A 20,621-nucleotide genomic window follows, 5' to 3' on the forward strand; every position below is an offset into this window, starting at 1 on the left:
AAAGGGAGGGAGAGGGAGAGAGAGATAGAAATATCAATGATGAGAAAGAATCATTGATTGGCTGCCTCCTGCATGCCCCACACTGGGGATCGAGCTCACAACCTGGGCATATGCCCTGATTGGGAATCTAACTGTGACCTTCTGGTTCATCGGTTGACACTCAACCACTGAGCCACCCTGGCTGGGCTTACCACTGTTTATTAATGTATTATTGTAAGATAATGCAAGAGCTTGTTAACATAATAAAATAGATATATAAGCCTGGGAAGTGCAGAGAGTCCCAAACAAGATAAATCCAAAGAGGCCCATACTAACACATCATAATTAAAATGCCAAAGGTTAAAAACAAAGAGAGCATCTTAAAAGCAATAAGAGAAAAGCTGTTAGTTACCTACAGGGAAGCTCCCATAATACTGTCAGCTGATTTATGAAACTTTGCTGGCCACGGGAAATGGGAAGAAATATTCAAAGTGATGAAAAGCAAGGACCTACAACCGAGATCACTCTACCCAGCAAAGCTATCATTTAGAATCAAAGATCAGATAAAGTGCTTCACAGACAAGAAAAAGCTAAAGGAGTTTATAACCACCAAATCAGAATTGCATGAAATGTTATAGAGACTTCTTTAAGAAGAAAAAAGATAAAATATGAACAATAAAAGAGCAATATGTGCATATCTATCAACAATTGAATATAAAAATCAAAATAAATGAACAATCAGAACAGAAACAGACTCAAAGATACAGAGAACATTTTGATGCTTGCCAGATGGGGTGGGAGTTGGATACATGGGTGAAAAAAGGTGAAGGGAATTAGAAGTACAAATTAGTAGTTCTGGTATAATTGTGGGGTGTAAAGTATAGCATTGGGAATATCCTATATAATAAAAGCCAATCGGTGGAGAGACCTGTGGAACAACCAGTCACTATGATGTGTACTGACCCTTAGGGGGCAGACACTCAATGCAGGAGCTTCCCCCAACCTGCAGGCCCCAGGCTAGCCAAGGCAGGTGCCCATGGGACCTCCCTAATTGCTCCCCACCGGTTGCCCTGCAGATCAGCCCTGATTACTACCCTACCTGCACATGAATTTTGTGCACTGGGCCTCTAGTAGCCTCTAGTAGTCAATAATATTCTAATAACATAGTGTCAGATGAGTATGAGAGTTTTCAGAGTGAACATTGGTGAATTTTATAATATCTAATCACTGGACTGTACACCTGAAATTAATATAATATTGTATGTCAATTATAATTGAAAAATAAAAAATGATTTAAAAAATCACTGAATTTTAAAACTTTCTCTTTTGAAGGGGGCTGTAAACAACATTTTTTTCTAATTTATAGATTACTCTTTATAGAAGAAATATTCAGTGTGGAAAATAGAGATAAGCAAAAAATTAGTTAAAAATTACTCATAGCCCCACTATTCAGAAATAATAATAACTCATGATTACATATAAGATGATATTTGGATTGAAGTATAGGAAACTGATATTTTCTATGGTTCTGGCATGTAAATATGGTGTAGGATTTCTTGAGTTATTTTATGTGACTTTTCAGAGATCTCTTTTAAAAAGAGTAGAAAATATCTACAAAATTTTTAAGGTAGACATTCCCAGGCCAATGTTTTTGGTTCTTGTATTTCATATTATTAGTCTGTCCTTGTGGGAATGAGCCTTAGCTGCCTATGTTTTATAAAGGGAAAAATCAATTTATCACTATAACTGCATTCAGCTATCCAGCTGGTTCATTGCCAACTCTTACAACTAAACTGAGGCTGAATTAGACTAATAGTTTTGTTCACTGAACAGTGAAACTTTCAGCTCCTTATTATGATTCATGTGTTACAGCTGCAGTCCACACACATTAATAACATCTGACTTTTCATTGAACCACAGGGCTTCTTTCTCTCTCAGCTAATCTTTTGATAAAATTTTAACTTTTCAGTTTTCTGGATGAAAATTTGAAAGTTAACAAAATTCATAAGCCTGAAGAAATCATTATTCAGAATAGATTAGATTGTGAGAATATTAATTATTTTTAATATTTTTACTAAGATTCACATTTAGGAAGTATTATATACTTTCCTTGGGAAAAAGATTTTTTATCATATTTTCAGAGAAAATTTAATATTTACAATAATATTTTAATGCAGAATAAAAACTTTCCTAATATGTTCTATTGCAGGATTTTTGCTCTAAATAAGCCAAAGTAGATTTTTATGATTTTAGGTGTATTTACCAAATTTGCTCTATATTATATAAGTAATTTTGAGAGAAAATTACAGGTGCTTCAAACCAAGAAGTAAGGAACCTAAAATATATTAATATCTCTGAAATATTTTATTTTCAGATATTCAAAATCAAAACATAAGCTTATAGTATCAAAACATTATGTATTGCAAATAAGAATTTGAAATTTCTCTGGCAAACACATATCAGAATGGACTCAAATCTTAACTAATAAAGAGGGAATATGCTAATTGACCATCATACCCTCACAAAAATGACACCCACAGCCAATAGGGAGGGAATATGCTAATTGATTGCCACACCTTCAAAGATAGTGGCACCCATAGCCAATAGGGAGAGAATATGCTAATTGATTGCCATGCTCTCAGAGTTGGTGGTGCCCATAGCACAAGATGGTGACCCAGTCCCCTTAGCCCTGCCATGGCTGCAGGCATGAGGCATGGCCAGGCCCGCCCCCAGGTGGGTCCGGCCACTTCACGTGCCTGCCTCTGGAGATCCCCAGTCCTCTCAGCCCCCTGCTGCCCAGGGCCAGCCCAAGGCACAGGTAAGCCTTGGATGGCAGCTGTCTAGCCCCCCAGGATCACCTGAGGCTCAGGTAAATAGGGTCGGCCGAGACTTGTGGCAGCAGCAGAGGTATAATGGAGGTGTTGCCTTCCCCTGATCGCTGGGTCACCTCCAGCCCCTGAGGACTCCCAGATTGTGAGAGGAGGCATGCCTGGCTCTGGGACCCCCCTCCAGTCCATGAATTTTAATGCACCAGACCTCTAGTTTTTAAAAATATATATTTTATTGATTTTGTACACAGAGAAAGGGAGAGAGATAGAGAGTTAGAAACATCAATGAGAGTCATCGATCAGCTGCCTCTTGCACCCCCCCCCCCACTGGGGATGTGCCCGCAACCAAGATACATGCCCTTGACTGGAATCGAACCCAGGACCCTTCAGTCCCCAAGCCAACGCTCTATACATTGAGCCAAACTGACTTGGGCCACCAGACCTCTAGTTTTATAATAAAAATAAATTTGGTTAAATATAGATGAAGAAATGATTAAAGCTTTGTTTTAGCTTTAAAGCAGTATAATCTGTGTTTGTGTGTTTTCAAGATTGATGTTCATAATTCTTTAAAAAATGATTTTGATTTAAATAAATTGAAAGTGTATTTTACTTGGTTCTTGTGGTTTTAGATGTGGGTTCTACACATTATCATCTCTAACACAGCAAATAAATCAGTCTGACCTTTTCATTGGTCATAGGCTAGTGGAGAGAATAGGACTTCTTCAGTCTGTACTCTGACTTCTTTATTTTGTAAAATTACAGTAAGCCTTTTTGATGGATCCTGTGGATTGTTTTCTTAAGAATGCATTCCAACTTTTTATTCCTGTGACTTTCAGAGGTTAAAAAATAACCAAAACAAACATTTTCCACATGTCCTTGTCACTAAGGTTCCAGGTGTGTTTTGGATTTCACCAATCTTGTACAATCATATGAGACTTGAATTTGGAGCTAAGTTAGTTAGGAGAGAGACCATAATTTTGCTGTTCAGATGATGCCAAAGGCAACATGGGTTTGAGTTAACAGCTTCCTGTATCTTCAACTTTCTCCAGTGCCATGTGCAGCCTCCCCAAACATAGCAGTAGGGGGACAATTCTTGGGGTTGGGAACTTTCTTAAACATTATTCCTAGAACTTACTTATCCAGATAATCTAACAAATTTTAAGCCACAAAATACAAGTAATATGTCCCTTTTTATATAAAAGTTTCTGTGGCCTGTAATGGAGCCTAAACTATTAAGAAACTTCCTAGATTTTAAGCTATTCAAGGGAATTTTGATTACCTATTTCCGGTGATGGAATGAATAGATGTTCCATAATGTTTTCATTTGTCATTTGACTCATGATTTAAGTAGGCATTGCTAATAAATAAGGCTCTACTTTCTAAATGGATTTTTGGAGATGGAAATATTGAGGATATGGGGGGGAAATGTAATTCTTTTTCTTGTAGTGTTCTTATTATAGAAAATAACTATATGCAATGATGCAATCAAGGTAAAATACACATTCATATAATCACACATTATAATATTGGAAGAGTTAATGCTACAAATAATTTAAAAATAATACTTTGAAATAAAGTATAAGAGTGAATTTATATTATATCATAATTTTTTATCTATCTAATATATAATTAATGTATGATCAGGTGCCAAGTCTTCTGTAAAGCTTTCTTTACTCCTTCCATGCTTGCCTCTCTAACCACTGTATACATGCAGCAACACACACTTCATTCCAATTTATCCAATCCATTTGGTCTTTCAAAAAATAGTGTCAATTATGCTGACAAAAATTGTACTTTGGTCTTCTTCACTTCATTTGTAAAACAGTTTGTTTTAATCATTCATTCAGTTATTCTGTAAACATTTGTTGAATACCTATTATATATGCCAAACACTAAACATAGAGATGAAGACATTTCCATCAAGGAAATTAGTCTGGTAGAAGAGATGAAGATGTAAATAATTGTAGAGTTTGATGATACCTTACCTTGAAATCTAAGCTATAGATGTGTTTTTAAATGTTTGGCAAATGATTAGGACTGGATTATCATAAGGAAAACAAATATCTAAACTGCTAATTTTGCAGCCTTTTAAAAATTGTTATTTAAAGAAAACACTATATCAAAAGTTTCTTTTAGGCCTAAGTCCTTATATTTTTAAAATACTTTTTAAATTTTAAATGTTATATTAATAATTCTGGTAGTTTAAAAAATATTTTTATTTCAGAGAAGAAGGGAGAAAGAGAGAGAGAGAGAGAGAGAGAGAGAGAGAGAGAGAGAGAGAGAGAGAGAGAGAAACATCAGTGATGACAAAGAATCATTGATTGGCTGCCTCCTGTACGTCACCCCCTGGAGATTGAGTTGAAACCCGGGCATGTGCCCTTGACCAGAATTGAACATGGGACCTTTCAGTCCACAGGCCTACACTCTGTCCACTGAGCCAAACTGACTATGGGGAAATTGGGAAGTTTAAAAAAAAAATCATAAGTAAGATGTAATGAATGAGTTTCACTGTTTTTAACTTTTTCCTGAGTGTTCCCTGGCATATGTGGTACTGGACAATTAAGATGCTAAATAAAACAAAAGGATATGAAGCAGTAGATTCCTTCATTGAGCCACAACATGAAGAATCTGTCCTTTATTGCTAGGACAGGCTTATTAGTCATGTAATATGATTAACTATTTTGCACATTCAAAGGTATATGCATAAGGTGTTCTAGTAGGTTTATAGAAGTAATGAATTGAACTATGTTTTTTAGAAACTTAATTATTTCTCTGGTGATTATGTCTAAAATTACTGACAAAATTCTGTTTACAATCATCTGCTTTTCAAATCATAAGCATGCGGCATGGCCAAATTTTACACTATGATTATAATTTGGACAGACAGCTTGGGGCTAAGTGTGCCCCTACATATTTTTTTCCTAACCTTTTTACAAATGATATTTTGAGACATTTTTTTTTATTAATCAGAACCATTATTTTAATAAAGTCCAATAAAATAATCTAAATTTAAATGTGCCTTGCAGTTCAAAGTTTTGCTGTAATTTGTCAATGTTTAGTTTGGGGTTTCAAACTCTCTAAGGATATCATAAATCATGGGGTCATTTGGTCCCACTGTTGTCTTAGACAAGCATAATCCAAACTTACCTAAACTGATACTCTCATTTACTACGTTGCCTGGGCAATGTATTTAATCACGGACACAGTGGATATGATGTTCTTTCTTAAGAGTGTAAACACTACCAGCCCCTTTGTTGAAAATTAAGCCCAAATCCTCTTCAGTTTTGGCAGGTGCTCACTGGTCAATCTGAGAACATTTAACATTTATATTACCCTTCGGTCTTTTGTTTGCAATATTAGAAAAATTTAAATCCAAAGACTTCCTTATATATATATTTTTAATAGAAACTGTTTTCCTCTTGGGTCTTTTAGTTTCTCCATAATTTGAAATGCTAAAAGGAAGGATGTTTCTCCTAAACCAGGCCAAGAAGAGCAGCATGCCCGTCCAGTGTGGCTCAGTGTTTTGAGCATCGACCTATGAACCAGGAGGTCACTGTTGGATTCCCTGTCAGGGCACATGCCTGGGTTTCAGATTCAATCCCCAGTGTGGGGCAGACAGGAGACAGCCAATCAGTGATTCTGTCTCATCATTGATGTTTCTATCTCCCTCTCCCTCTCCCTTCCTCTGTGAAATCAATTAAAAATATTTCAGGGGAAAAAAAAAGAGCATGCTTCTTCCTTCTAGTATACTTGGGGAAAATCATGCTTCTTCCTTCCAGTATACTTGAGTACGCCTTTCATTCTGAGCCAGTATTCTGGATGTTAAAAGAGCAATGCTGAACAAGAGAGAGCCTCTGACCTCTGGGATTTAACTGTCCTATCAGGGTGACAGAGAAGGAAGTGAACAAGGTGGCAGAGGGTCAGGAATGCTAAGTAGGTTAGTGGGAGCTTGCATAAAGAGGAAGCCAAGAAAGCTTTAGGCTACTAAAGCAGGGAAGCACTTCTGATGACTTGATGCCATATTTAAAAATTTTGTACCTTCTTCACATAGTGTAGAAATGGCTCAAAACAGATGAGAACTGCAACTTTAGTTCCCCTGTACTTAAACAAACAAGCAAACAAAGAAGCAAAACCTTAGTTTGTGCTGTTGCATTCTCCAAAAACAACTTTTTGATCTAGACAAATATTTTTCAGTTTTCTAATTCCTTGCCCAAAACCTTATAAACCTTTGGGAAACAAGAAAAATATATCAGGTATTATTCTAGTACAAATGCAAATATAATTTCTAAAATAATTTTTAAAGACATAAAGTTTGATCATAAATTTCAAAACATGATATATTTTTTCAATATTTACTCTTGAGGAAAGAAAATAAATGCTTTTCTCCCCACGACACATTTATCTATAGATGGTTATATATGTACTAGAGGTCCGATGCACTAAATTCATGCATGGGGATGGGGTGTCCCTCAGCCCAGCCTGCACTCTCTCCAATCTGGGACCCCTTGAGGGTTGTCCGACTGCCCCTTTAAATGACAGTCGGACATCCCTCTCACAACCCAGGACTGCTGGCTCCCTATCGCTTGCCTGCCTGACTGATCACCCCCTAACCATTCCTCTGACAGCCTGATGGATGCCTAACTGTTTCCCTGCCAGTCTGGTTGCCCCCAACTGCCCTCCCCTGCTGGCCCGGTTGCCCCTAATTACCATTCCCTGCCAGCCTGGTCACCCCTAACTGCCCTCCCCTGCTGGCCTGATCACCCACAACTGCCCACTCCTGTCAGCCATCTTATGATGGCCATCTTGTGTCCACATAGGGGCAGCCATCTTGTGTATTAGAGTGATGGTCAATTTGCATATTGCCTCTTTATTATATAGGCCACATGTGTCAAACACAAGGCCCGCGGGCCAAATCCGTCCCGCCAGGCCTTGCAATGTGGCCCGCACCACGCTGTCATAACTGCACTCCGCTGCGTTTCCATCACAATGACAGTTTATGACTGTTCAGTAAACCATTCGGCCCGCGATTTAGGCTGGATTTTAGATTTTGGCCCCTTCTCTGATTGAGTTCGACACCCCTAATATAGGCTTTTGTTGACGGTGTTGACAGTTGGCATTACATCTGGATTTTGAATTCATAATTGCATTTTTTATTCTCATGATTAGTGTGTTTCAGCATTTCTGGAAAATTCTCTTTATTTATTTATTTATTTATTTATTTATTTTTAAATATATATTTTTATTGATTTCAGAAAGGAAGGGAGAGGGAGAAAGAGATAGAAACACCAGTGATGAGAGAGAATCATTCATTGGCTGCCTCCTATTTTACATGCCCTCCACTGGGGATCAAGACTGCAACCCAGGCATATGTGCCCTGACTGGGAATCAAACTATGACCTCCAGGTTCATGGGTTGATGTTCAGCCATTGAGCCACATCACCTAGGCAGCTTTTATCTCTTTTAATATTATTTTATCTGAATTTCTTTTATTATTTCCTTTGGCACTCTTATTTTATTTACTGTAGTTTTCTTTTTCTTGACTACATTCGGCATAATTTTTTTGAATTTATCCTTCAGTTTACCAATTCTCTCCTAAAATTTCCTTTTTTTTCTTTCAATCACCTTGACAGTTAATTAAATTCTTTAAATTCTATTCTCTACCTAGGATTTTCAGACAACAGAGATTATAAATTTAACTATAAATCAACCAGAGATCGATTATCAGGAGAGATTCCCTCCTCTTTCCCAGCCCCCACATAATTTTTATCTTGTCCTGGCTTGAGACAGATGAGCTTTGTTTTTCTATGTCCTTACGGATATCAGTTTTGATTTCTTCTTCACCTTTACATTACTGATAGGAAATCTTATTAATTCACCACTTTGAGTTAGTGCTAGTCATTCTCATGGGTCTCCTGCATTTTGTGCAGTCTTTAGAGAAAACTCAGATATCTAGGGGTTGGGCAGTAACGCCAGACGGAAAAGATGCATTTGTCACTCACTTGTCTTCCAAGTTTCCTGTGCATCCATGTGGGGGATCCATCAGACCTTTTGTTTGTTTCTTGGTCTTTAACTCAGCAGTACATGCAAAATTAAACTATACACATATATTTGTTCAACATTTTAGTTGATTAAGTTTAGAGAGCAGTTCAGAGCATCTGATGCTGCTAGAAATGAAAGTTTAGATTTACTCTCATAACTCTCCATTATTCCTTACTAATTTCTCTGTTGGCGAGTGTCTCTGTTAAAAATTGACTTCACTATACTCTTCTGGAAATGAGTCAGCTAGTAGGGGAAAAGGAAAATTATACTTCCATCTGCTTGTCACCCAGGTTTTAAAGTAGTTAGTTTCATCTCTTGAATTTAAAAAAGATCTATTTCTGTATTTTGCAAGCAGCATGTTAGCTGCGGTAGCATTATAGTTCTATCTTTTTTCTTATGGCTTTTAAGCATTGCCAATATTTAGGCTGAGGAGGTAATGAGAAATCCCTTGATATCATTACATCATTGCTTGTTATGTCCCATTGCTGTTTTCACTGTCATTGTTTGAATATCAAGAATCTGCTTTGGGCTCAAGGCAGACACAACACAAAAATTTAGCAAATATATGGTCACCAGCCTATAATGTTTCATCAAGTTCTAGATTTTGACTCCAACAGAAAATTATCTGTTTTTTATTTAGATTAATGCCACCATCTTTTCTGGTGTTGAATATTGTCAATTTTTGGATTGACTCAACTTTTCTGAGACAAAAATTAGCAACTCAGTTTTCTGGAAGGTGTTAGTCACACTTAAGAAAGTTAACATTGGAAAATGACCAAAACAAAGTCACTGCCACTTGGTGTTTCCAAGAATCAACTGGAAAACAAGAAGAAACTTGAATTTCTCTAGTCCTATGACCCTAGCCCTGGGACTAAGCATGCAAGACCCTGAGTAACTCTGTACATTGTGTAATGATGAGGAGAAGAGACCCTAGCTGATCCACTAATCATGTTGATCTATGGGGGTAGTAGGATGAGCATTAGGTACCTGTTTCTTCCTGAAAATATTACCTTTGTATCAGTTTATTTGCTAATTATGTTTTGATTTGTGTTTCAATATCATACCTACTGAATGAAGGATTTCTCTCAAATTTTAGAGAACATTTTAAGGGAGATCAGAGAGCACCAGGTCTGACTACAGTATAGAAGAGAAAGTGTATGAGAAAAAAATTCCCATTCACATAGAGTCACAGACCAGATTCCTTTGGATCAGTCTAAGATTCTACTGCTCCATAAGCTCAACTTTTACTTGAGCATCTGTGTTACTTTTTTGTTGGTAGTTTGTTAATATACCTGAAAGATTTTTTTGGGAGTATTGTTGCTCACTGATCACTGTACGACGGTCCCTTACTTCATTACGTATCATCCACGTCACTTGTCCGGTTGTCTTCTCTCTTCTTTCTTTCTTTCTTTCTTTCTTTCTTTTTCTTTCTTTCTTCTTCTTTCTTTCTTTTCTTCTCCCTTCCTTCTTCCTTCCTTCCTTCCTTCCTTCCTTCCTTCCTTCCTTCCTTCCTTCCTTCCTTCCTTCCTTCCTTCCTTTCTTTCTTTCATCTTTCTTTCTTTTTTAAAGAGAGAGTGGAAGGAGAGGGAGACACAGACAGAAATATCCATGTGAGAGAGACACATCAATTGATTGCCTCCTACATGCACCCCAATCAGGGCCAGGGAACCTGCAGCCGAGGTACATGCCCTTGACTGGAATTGAACTGGGACCCTTCAGCCTGCAGGCAGATGCTCTGTCCATTGAACCAAACTGGCTAGGGTGCCATGGTTACTTTTAAAATTAAAAATGGTAGGAAGGCCTTGAATAGTATTTTCAATGGTTAGAGCATCAGCCTGAGCACTAAAGGTTTGCAGGTTTGATCTAAGGCCCTGGTAGGTGTGTATGGCAGGCAACTAATCAATGTGTCTCTCTCACATGGATGTTTCTCTCTCTCCCCACTCCCCTACTTCTCCTTCCTCCTTTCTACACTCTCAGAAAGTGGAAAAAACAACCTCTGGTGAGGATTAACAATAATAGCAACAAAAAGGTAGGAAAGGAAAGAAGGAAAGGAAAATAAAGTTTTCCTAAAATTTTCAGTTATTCTTGTTTAATCTCCCAATTTATATCGATTACTAACAAAGAAGCCACATAAAGATCTCTGAAGAACTAGATGTTCTTAGCTTGAAATATTTTTTCATTTGTACCCACTCTTCCCAACTACCCAAACAAAACTGCATCTGGTTATCATTCATGAATAGATGGTGAAATCATAGAAGGCAAGAACCATGCTTCTCTTTTCTTCTTTTCCACCTTTCATTGCCCTCTTCTTTTTTTTCCTTATTTATCTTAAAGCTTGTAGATGTAGCAATTAGGAGGTCTTCAGTTAAGTTTGGATTTAAGCCTTTGCTCCAGTGATACCTCCTTTGGTTATACTGTCTGTGGGATAATTTACCCTTGAGGGGAAGCAGAATACATGACCCCAAAATATGCCACTTCGGCATATGGTTGATTTTGAGTTTAAGACAATAAAGACTCAGCAGACAAAATTTTACCCCACCTTTAACTACTTAAAAAATTTAGGTAGGGAGCTTGGCCCAGAAATAACTGTTATTTAAATGACCTATCTGTATGGCAGGACAGACATCTACTAATTATCAAATACCTGCTCTTCTTCTTCTTCTTTTTTTTTTTTTTTTAAATATATTTTATTGATTTTTCACAGAGAGAAAGAGAGAGGGATAGAGAGTTAGAAACATCGATGAGAGAGAATCATTGATCAGTTGCCTCTTGCACACCTCCTACTGGGGATGTGCCCACAACCAAGGTACATGCCCTTAACCGGAATCGAACCTGGGACCTTTCAATCCGCAGGCCGACACTCTATCCACTGAGCCAAACCGGTCCTGGCAAATACCTGCTCTTCTTACCATGCTGTGAGTTACCCTCTTCCCCTTTGAAGCCGCAGCCCCTACCCATTCTTTAGCTCAAGATAGTATATAAGCATTATTGCCTGGCTGGTCCTTAAGTCCCATATCTATGGGGCCCTGTATATATGTAATTAAATTATTTTTTTCTACTATTAATCTGGTTTATGTCAATTTACTTATTAGACTAACCAAAAGAACCTAGAAAGGCAGATGATTTTTCTTCCCCTATACCCTAAATACAGTACCTAGCGTAAGTACAAGTTAACTTATAGTCAATACCTTAAAAAGAGTTAATTAGTAAGTGAGTTTCTTATTCTAAATACATGCCTTAGCATTAGTTAGTTAGTAAAATATTGTTGTTGATGAAACTGAAATGAATGATATTTAGGTTATGAGGCTGGTTAGAATGGTGACATAGAACTTACCACCGTAGTCTGAACAAATTTATAGAAGACACTCACTTGGCCAACAGTGTGTGTCAATGAAACAGAACACCAGGTTTTCATTCTGGTGAACCTGTAGGCCCCATTGCCCCAGCAGATGGGTATCAGACTACAGGATCCAACTTTCTGACGATCCTCTTGAGTCTTCTTTGCAGAGGACATTTTATGCAAGGGACTGCTGGCTATTTTTTAAGTCAGACAGAGGAACTCTGTAGTTTAAAAGAAGTCACATCTGCTCGCTAATAAATGTTTTTTCCATTTGGGAGAAGGTGGCCTGAGATTTCTTTTATTGAAAAAGACCCCTTGGAAGCAAGGCACAGGGTTGGGAGTGCTTGCTTCCCCTTTCACCTTTAAATATTAATTTTCCAATATCCACCAAAAAACAAACAAACAAACAAGGGAAAAAACTCCACACAACTTGACATTTGTTAGAGCCAGGCTGACTGGTTTGCAACATTTTAGTTTTACAGTTATCCACATTCCTGTTTGCTTCCCTAGATATTAGGAACTCTCTGAGAGCCAAATTCTGGAGTACACTATGAGTAGACAATGTTAGAGTTATGCTTTGTCCCGGCACATGGTGAGCTTTCAGAAAATCTAGTAGAGTTCTCCTTTTGAAGTCTATAAATAGTGGTAATAATACTTTTCTACAAAGAAACAGCTGAAAAACAAAAGAATTATAGACTTCATTTTTAAAGAAAGCCACTTTTATTTTATTGAATTTATTCTAGCATTTTTGAATGTATTGATAATACATTTTTGAATGTATTGACACCCATAATTTTTAATAGTGTTTTAAAAAAATATATATTTTATTGATTTCTTACAAAGAGGAAGGGAGAGAAATAGAGAGCTAGAAAAGTCGATGAGAGAGAAACATCAACCAGCTGCCTCTTGCGCACCCCCTACCGGGGATGTGCCCGCAACCAATGTATATGCCCTTGACCGGAATCAAACCTGGGACCTTTCAGTCCGCAGACCAACGCTCTACCACTGAGCCAAACCAGTTTCAGCTTAATAGTGTTTTAAGAAGAAATTGTAAGTTATCTTTGAGGCTCTTGGTAGTCTCTTTTTACCTTTTTTCTTTCTTTTGTTTGTATCTTGGAAAAATGCCTTTTGATTTTTAAGCAGAATATGACTTCATTTGTAATATAAAAACATATTTAAAAAACTAAAAACCCCCACAAAAACAAAAGAAACAGAATGTATTACTCTTCTTCCTTTTCAAGGTTATATCTGGTTGTGTTTATCTTACTGTGTTTTCAAACCTTTCCCTCAGCCTACCATAACTATCTTCAGACTAAGAGATAATTATTATGCAGTATATCCAGCTTCACGTGCAAAATGGTGACACAGTTTTTTTAATGTTTTATGAAACAAAATCCCAGTATTTGCACATCATTTGCAATACATTGCTCTTTGGAAATTAGCTAGACTTGAATTGTATCATAATCAGTGCAGTCAGCGTGTGTGTTTCATCTTGCAAGTTACCATATTAATAATTTTTCTGCCTAGACATTCTCTTCAACCGTCACATATTTCCCTGAAATCTTGCTGTGCTTTGTAACAAATATGTAAAAAAGCCTTTGTTCTAAAAAAGCCCCTCCTTGAGTAGGAGTGTGAATTCAAATGTTAAGATCTATAAATATTTCTCTCTTTTCAGTGTCCAGCGCGACTAGAGAGCAGTCTGGTTTCTGAGTAGGGGTGGCTGAGTTTGAGAAAATGAAAGAAAGATACAGACAGAGATAGAAGGAAAAAGAAGTGGCCAGGTGGGACAGCTGTCTTCTGATGGAGAGACAGTGACCTGGAGCAGATACAGGGCGTGTACTTTATATAGCAAGATACCAGAAAGTTTTACTAAAGCACAAGACAAAGGAGATTATGTGCATTCTTGTGACTTAATTGTAATCATCACTTTTGGGTGGGCCAGGATAATCGTGTTTGTTCCTGGTGATTGGCTAGATTTAGATAATAAAACCCATCGCCTGGCACCTAAGCTGAAGGTCAGGTTGACAGCACACCTGCCTCTGGTAAGGTATGTTTCCAGGGCATGGCTCTGCTGGGCACCGCTGGATTCAGATGACAATAAGCTCAGGGGCCTTTTCAGGTGCTCTTTACAAAGGTCACCATGGGATCCCCTAGTTATTCAGCTCAGTAAGATCTCTGTGACATCACACTTTTGTTAACTATTTTAGGGAGGAAAAAAAGAAAGAGAAAAAGGCCAACACTTGCTGCCTTTATTGAAGAAACCTTTGTTTCCTTTGTCTAATTCTCTTATTCACCCTCCCCACCTCTGACCAAGGCTAGAGGAGTGTTTCCCAGCATATTAAACTTATGTTATATAAATATGAGACTGATTAATCTATCTCTCAAGTATAAATCCCTGATCATTGCACCGTGGAGTGGCCTATTTTATAGAGATTTTTCTCTAGTGTACTTTTTCTGGAACACTAGTGAGACAGGTATGAACTTTGTCCTTAAAAAAGAATCTTGTAAAAATGCATAATAAAATTTATTATATTAACCATTTCTAAGCGGTACAGCTCAGTAATGTTAGCTATATTCACATTGTTATGCAATCCCCAGAACTTTTTCAACTTTTAAAACTGAAACTATATGCCCATTAAACTCTTCATGTTCTTTCCTAACTCCTGGAAGTCATTCTACTTTCTATCTCTATGAATTTGATTACTCTTGATCCTTTATTTAAATGCAATTATACAATATTTGTCTTTTTGACTGGCTTATTTCACTTAGCATAATGACCTAAAAGTTTTCCATGTTGTAACAGGTCAGAATTTCCTTCCTTTTAAGGTTGTATTATATTCTATGTGTGTATGTGTGTGTGTGTGTCTATCTCATATCTTATTTATCCATTCATTTGTCAATAGATATTTGATTTGCTTTTATCTCTTAGATATTATAAATAGTGATGCTATGAACTTAAATGTGAAAATATCTCTTTGGGATTCTGCTTTCAATACTTGTAGATATTTACCCAAAAATGAAATTGCTGGAGTAGATGGTAATTCTTTTTTTTTTTTTTTTTTTTTTTAACATTTGAGGAACTGACATAATGTTTTCCATAGCAGCTGTACCATTTTACATTCCAACTAACAGCTCACAAGGGCTTCAATTTCTGACAGCCTTGCCAGCACTTATTATTTTCTGTTTTTTTTTTTTTTTAATAAAACAAACTAATTGTTTCACCAGTGATTAGTATGTTAAACATCTTTTCATATGTTTGTTGGCCATTTGGATATCATCTTTGAAGAAGTGTCTATTTAAATCCTTTGCCCATTTTTTAGTCAGGTTATTTTTATTGTTGTTACTGTGTTCACTAGTAAACTCCACTCTTTAGAACCTGTCTGAAATCCATGAACTTTGCAAATGCAGGTCTTACTCTTTAAAAAGAGACTTCACAGACTCTATGTGTTATACTTCCTGTGCTCGTACAGCAGGTACACCAAGTCCTTGGCCAGAGCATATTTCTTCTTAACACATTAAGTAGAATTGTTTATTGCTTTCTCTAACTGAGTGCTTGTTAGAAGCAGTTAATTAAAAAAGGAAGGCTAGAGGTATTACTAAACACAAATATATTGTTAGCAACAAACAGGACTTCAATGTGGGAAAAGATTTTAAAAAGTAAAATTTGAAACATCATTTAATGTTAAACAGCAGGGAGGTATCATTGTAGAAAGAATGTGGCTTTTGGACACAAACAGTCCTGTGTACAAAATCTCTGTCTACCTCCTGTTGATTAGCTCTATAACCCTAGGCAAGCTATTTAAAATCTCACTGTTTATTTTATCATGTATAAGATGAAAATAATATAGTCTAATTTGTAGAGTGGTTGTAGGGATTAAGTGAAATAACTGCAAAATGCCTGGTCAACTTTTGTTTCATTCTCAGACCTAAAAGCATATCTCTGTGTACACTTCCATAGCTTTCACAACTCACTGGCTCCTAAAGTAGTTCATGCTCATAATGATGACTTATGCTGGATTGTTATGAAAATATTAAAGCTATAGCCAATAAATTTAATTAAGAATTTATGCCGATATGTTAATTCATGTTAGAAAAACACATCAAAATGATTATATATTATGTATTTCTGGAATGGGTTACCTAGTCCATTTTTCTCTTTGGCTCTGGGAACCACCCTCTAGGGGCTTGTACGCCATACTGCCCTCCTTTCAGGACCCAAGGTGGCAAGGCAGCTTATACCTCACATGTTGCCAAACCACCAACACTAGGGAGAGTCTTATAGTGGCATCTATAGTCTTAGACGCTTAGCCCAGAAGTCACATGTTCCTTCCACTCATGAATGCATCATTGGCATATGGTTTTAGCAAATCACAAGGGGTTGGGTTAGATGTGCAGCTTTGCCCTCTTCCCAGAAGGAGAAGAACTAGAAACATTTGGAGAACAGCTGTATGACTAAATTCAAAAGAGATTGATATATAAACCAAATTGCCATTCTACTTATTTATAAGGAGAAAATTCAGGATGGAACAGATTGGATACGAACATTCCTCTGAAAAAATTAGTCCCTTTGCCATCTTATATTTTGAAAATGGGGAAGATCTATTTTCAGCCTTGGCACTCTTAATGTTGGCTTTCCAAGTAACACTCTTACTGGTATCAGAGTTGAGAAGCAATAATCAGGAAGTTGCTTCCTGGATATAGAATCGGACTACAGGGGTTGGGTAATTTAGAGGAATGATTCAACCATTTTTTTTTTTTTTTTGTAAAGTATAATGAACTCATTGACTCTCTACAAGAGAGTTGTGTTCCTAGATTCAGTTTCTCTCCTTGATAGATTATGATGAATAATCATTGCCAAATTTTACAATACTTACTTTGTTTTTAATCTCTTTGATCTGCCTCATCTTTTTTGGACAGTTTTCCTTCAAGTTTATTAATAATTTGATTTTGTCAGGCTCCACTCAGGCCCTGTTAGTTCTGCTATTCCAGTTTTATTTCAATTTATTAAGGTATAATTGACAAATGAAATTATAATATATTTAAAGAGTACAATGTGATGATTTGATACAAGTATACATTGTGAAAGGATTCCCACTATAGAGTTAATTGACACATCTGTCACCTAATATATTTATTTACCTTTTTTTTTTTTGGTGAGAACACTTAAGTTTTACTCTTCAGCAAATTTCAATTATGCAATACAGTGTTATCAGCTATAGTCACTATGATATACATTAAATCCTCAGACCTTATTCTTCTTATAACTGAAAGTTTGTATCCCTTACTTATCTGTTTCTCTTCTCCCCACCCTCCATTGTTAGCTCCTGGCAATCACCACCATTATACTCTGTTTTTATTGAGTTTGACTTTTATTTTTTTGTAGATTCCACATATACTAGTAAGTGATACCATGAAATATTAGTCTTTCTTTGATGTATTTCACTTAGCACAATGCCCTCCAGCTTCATTCATATTACTGCAAATGCTAAGATTTCCTTATTTTTAAAGGCTACATAATATATTCTCTTTCTCACTCTCTCTGTATGTATCTACATTAAAAAAAATATTTATTGTCTAAAGTTTTGCATATGTCTCCTTTTTCCTCGCTTTACTCCTCTCCCCAAGCCAATCCCATCCCGGGCAAGCCCCCCATTCTTTTTTTTAGAATATATTTTTGATTTCAGAGAGGAAGGGAGAGGGAAAGAGATAGAAACATCAGTGATTAGAGAGAATCATTGATTGACTACCTCCTGCATGCACCCTACTGGAGATTGAGCCCAAAACCTGAGCATAGGCCCTTGACTGGAATCGAACTTGAGACCCTTTAGTTGGCAGGCTGACACTTTATCCACTGAGTCAAACTAGCTAGGGCTCTCACATTTTCTTTATTCATTCATCTGCTGACAGAGGCTTAGATTGTTTTCATGCCTTGGCTTTTGTGAATAATACTGTAATTATAATGGCTGCATGACATCTCTTTGACATAATTATTTAATTTTATTTGGATATACACCTAGAAGTGGGATTGCTGGATCCAATAGTACTTTTATTTTTAGTTTCTTAAGGAAATTCCATACTTTTTTGCATAGTGGCTATACCAGTTTACATTCTCATCAACAGTGTGTAAGCATTCCCTTTTTCCACATTTTTGCCAGCATTTGTTATCACTGTCTTTTTGATAATTGACATCCTAGAAGTTGTGAGATAGTATCTTCTTGTGGTTTTAATTTGCATTCCTGACAACTAGTAATGTTGAGTATCTTTTTGTGTACCTGATGGCCATTTGTATATCTTTTTTTGGGAAAATGTCTATTCAGATCCTTTGTCCATTTTAAAATTATGTTATTTGTTCTTTTACCATTGAGTTGTATGATTTATTTTTATATTTTGGATATTAACTCTTTGCCAGAAATGTGGTTTGCAAATATTTTCTCCCATTCTGTACCTTTTTATTTCATTGATGGCGTCCTTTACTATGCAGAAGATTTTTTGTCTGATGTAATCCCACTTATTTATTTAGCTTTTGTTTTCTTTACTTTTTGTGTCAAATACAAAAAATCATTGCTAAGACCAGTGTCATGGGGTTGCCCACCAGCTTTTATATTTTAATTGTTGGTTGTTTTGTTTTGACCAAGGTATATTTATTTCACTTCAAAGTTGGCTCTTGAATATGTCTGATGCTATTCTTCATGTTAGTCTTAATTTAGCTTTGGGATATTGCTCTATTTGAGAGTAATGAAAAAATTAAATTGATTTTTAATAATTTCACATGCTGGATCTGTTTACTAGGTCATGGATACTGATATTATTTGTTTGAAAAGGATTCTTTGGTCTGATCTAGGATCAGATGGATTATTATGAGGCCATGAATTCAAAGGGGGTGATGAATATATAAAGGCCTCATATTTGCCATGTCAGGCAAATAATGGAGACAGATTAACAGTGTCCCCACATCATGTCTCCAGATAATGATGGTATTGTTAGTCACCAGAATTGTCAGCTCAGGAGGAAGAGAGGTAGTATAATTTTGGAGCAGAAAGGGCATTATTGTCACCACTCAGAATTATTGTGAACATTTTTATGTTCATGACAATGATTAGTAAAGGACAAAAGACATGCTGATTAAGTACATATTATTTTGAAAAATAAATCATATTTAACTTACCACATTTAATTATATGATTGTTAAAGAAATTTAGAATGTTTCTTCTTGTATAACTCCAGAGATGAAATAAGATCTAAAAAGGAACTCAGTACTTACAAGGTCAGTACTCATTGATATATTTCCAAAAAAAAATTCTCAACATTAGTGCACAAGAAAAAAGTTTTTACATTTCATTGAGAAAAAATAAACAAACTGCTCTCTTGGGAGCTGATTGTCCTTGACTAGGGAACACATTCAAAGATAGAATGATCTGCACTCAGCTTTCCTGCTGACACAAGGGCTTGAGGTATGGGATATGATAGGATATTGTCAGTATCCCATACCGCATATCCCATCCTCAAGCCCTTGTGTCAGCAGGAAAGCTGAGTGCAGATCATTCTACCTTTCTTGAGGTCTACCAGCTGAAGCACCTTATATAGGGCAAGATTCTACCTCTGTTCTGGAAATGTTGGGGAGTAGGTGGTCAGGATATTTGACTCACTCCACTGAAATTATCATGATGGAGGTTATATGCAAAATTATTGTGTGGTGAAACTGAAACAGTGTCAGTACTAGTTCTTAAGTTTTTAAAAGCATCCTCACTGTCAATGTATAAGAATAAAGTGTTCATATATTATTGAACAAATATATATATATATATACTGCTTCTTCAGGGATTTGATTGTCCTTGGATAGGGGGAGATTTTCTGGGGAAGAATTGTTTCTTTTCACTCTCAGAGTTTCTTGTTTCCAACAGTTCTAAAGACAACTTAATGTGAGGTTGAACAGATACTGGATCAATTAATCATTGGCTGAAGTTTCCACCTTTAGGCATTCAAATTCATTACCCTGCCATGTCCTGTGAAGAAAGTAGGAACAACAGCCTCAGATTTCCCTGAAATGGCTTAGTCATATGGGTTTATAAAAAAAAAATCATATTCTATAATTTGCATGTGAACCAGCCTTCTGATAAGGCTGCAGGAAGAGCAGAAGCCTAAAATTTTGAACCAAATGATAAAACCCTCAGGTTGTGTTTTCTCTCCAGCTTTCTTTGTTCACAATGCCTGAGTCCAGTGTGATATTGGACAGCACTGTGGGCTTCATTGTCATTAATCCTACCCTAAAACTGATATGTTCCAAGTCTATCTTGGGACTACTCATTCAACCAAAATTTATTTAACATGTACTTTGTGCAAAGCCCTACTTAGAATGTATTGTAGAGATTTTTAAAAACAAAAGAAAAAGATGCAAGAGTATAATGATTTATTGAGGGAGAAGGAAAGACATAAGG

This window comes from Pipistrellus kuhlii, unplaced genomic scaffold (assembly GCF_014108245.1).
Source record: "Pipistrellus kuhlii isolate mPipKuh1 unplaced genomic scaffold, mPipKuh1.p scaffold_m20_p_10, whole genome shotgun sequence".
Classification (NCBI taxonomy): Eukaryota; Metazoa; Chordata; class Mammalia; order Chiroptera; family Vespertilionidae; genus Pipistrellus; species Pipistrellus kuhlii.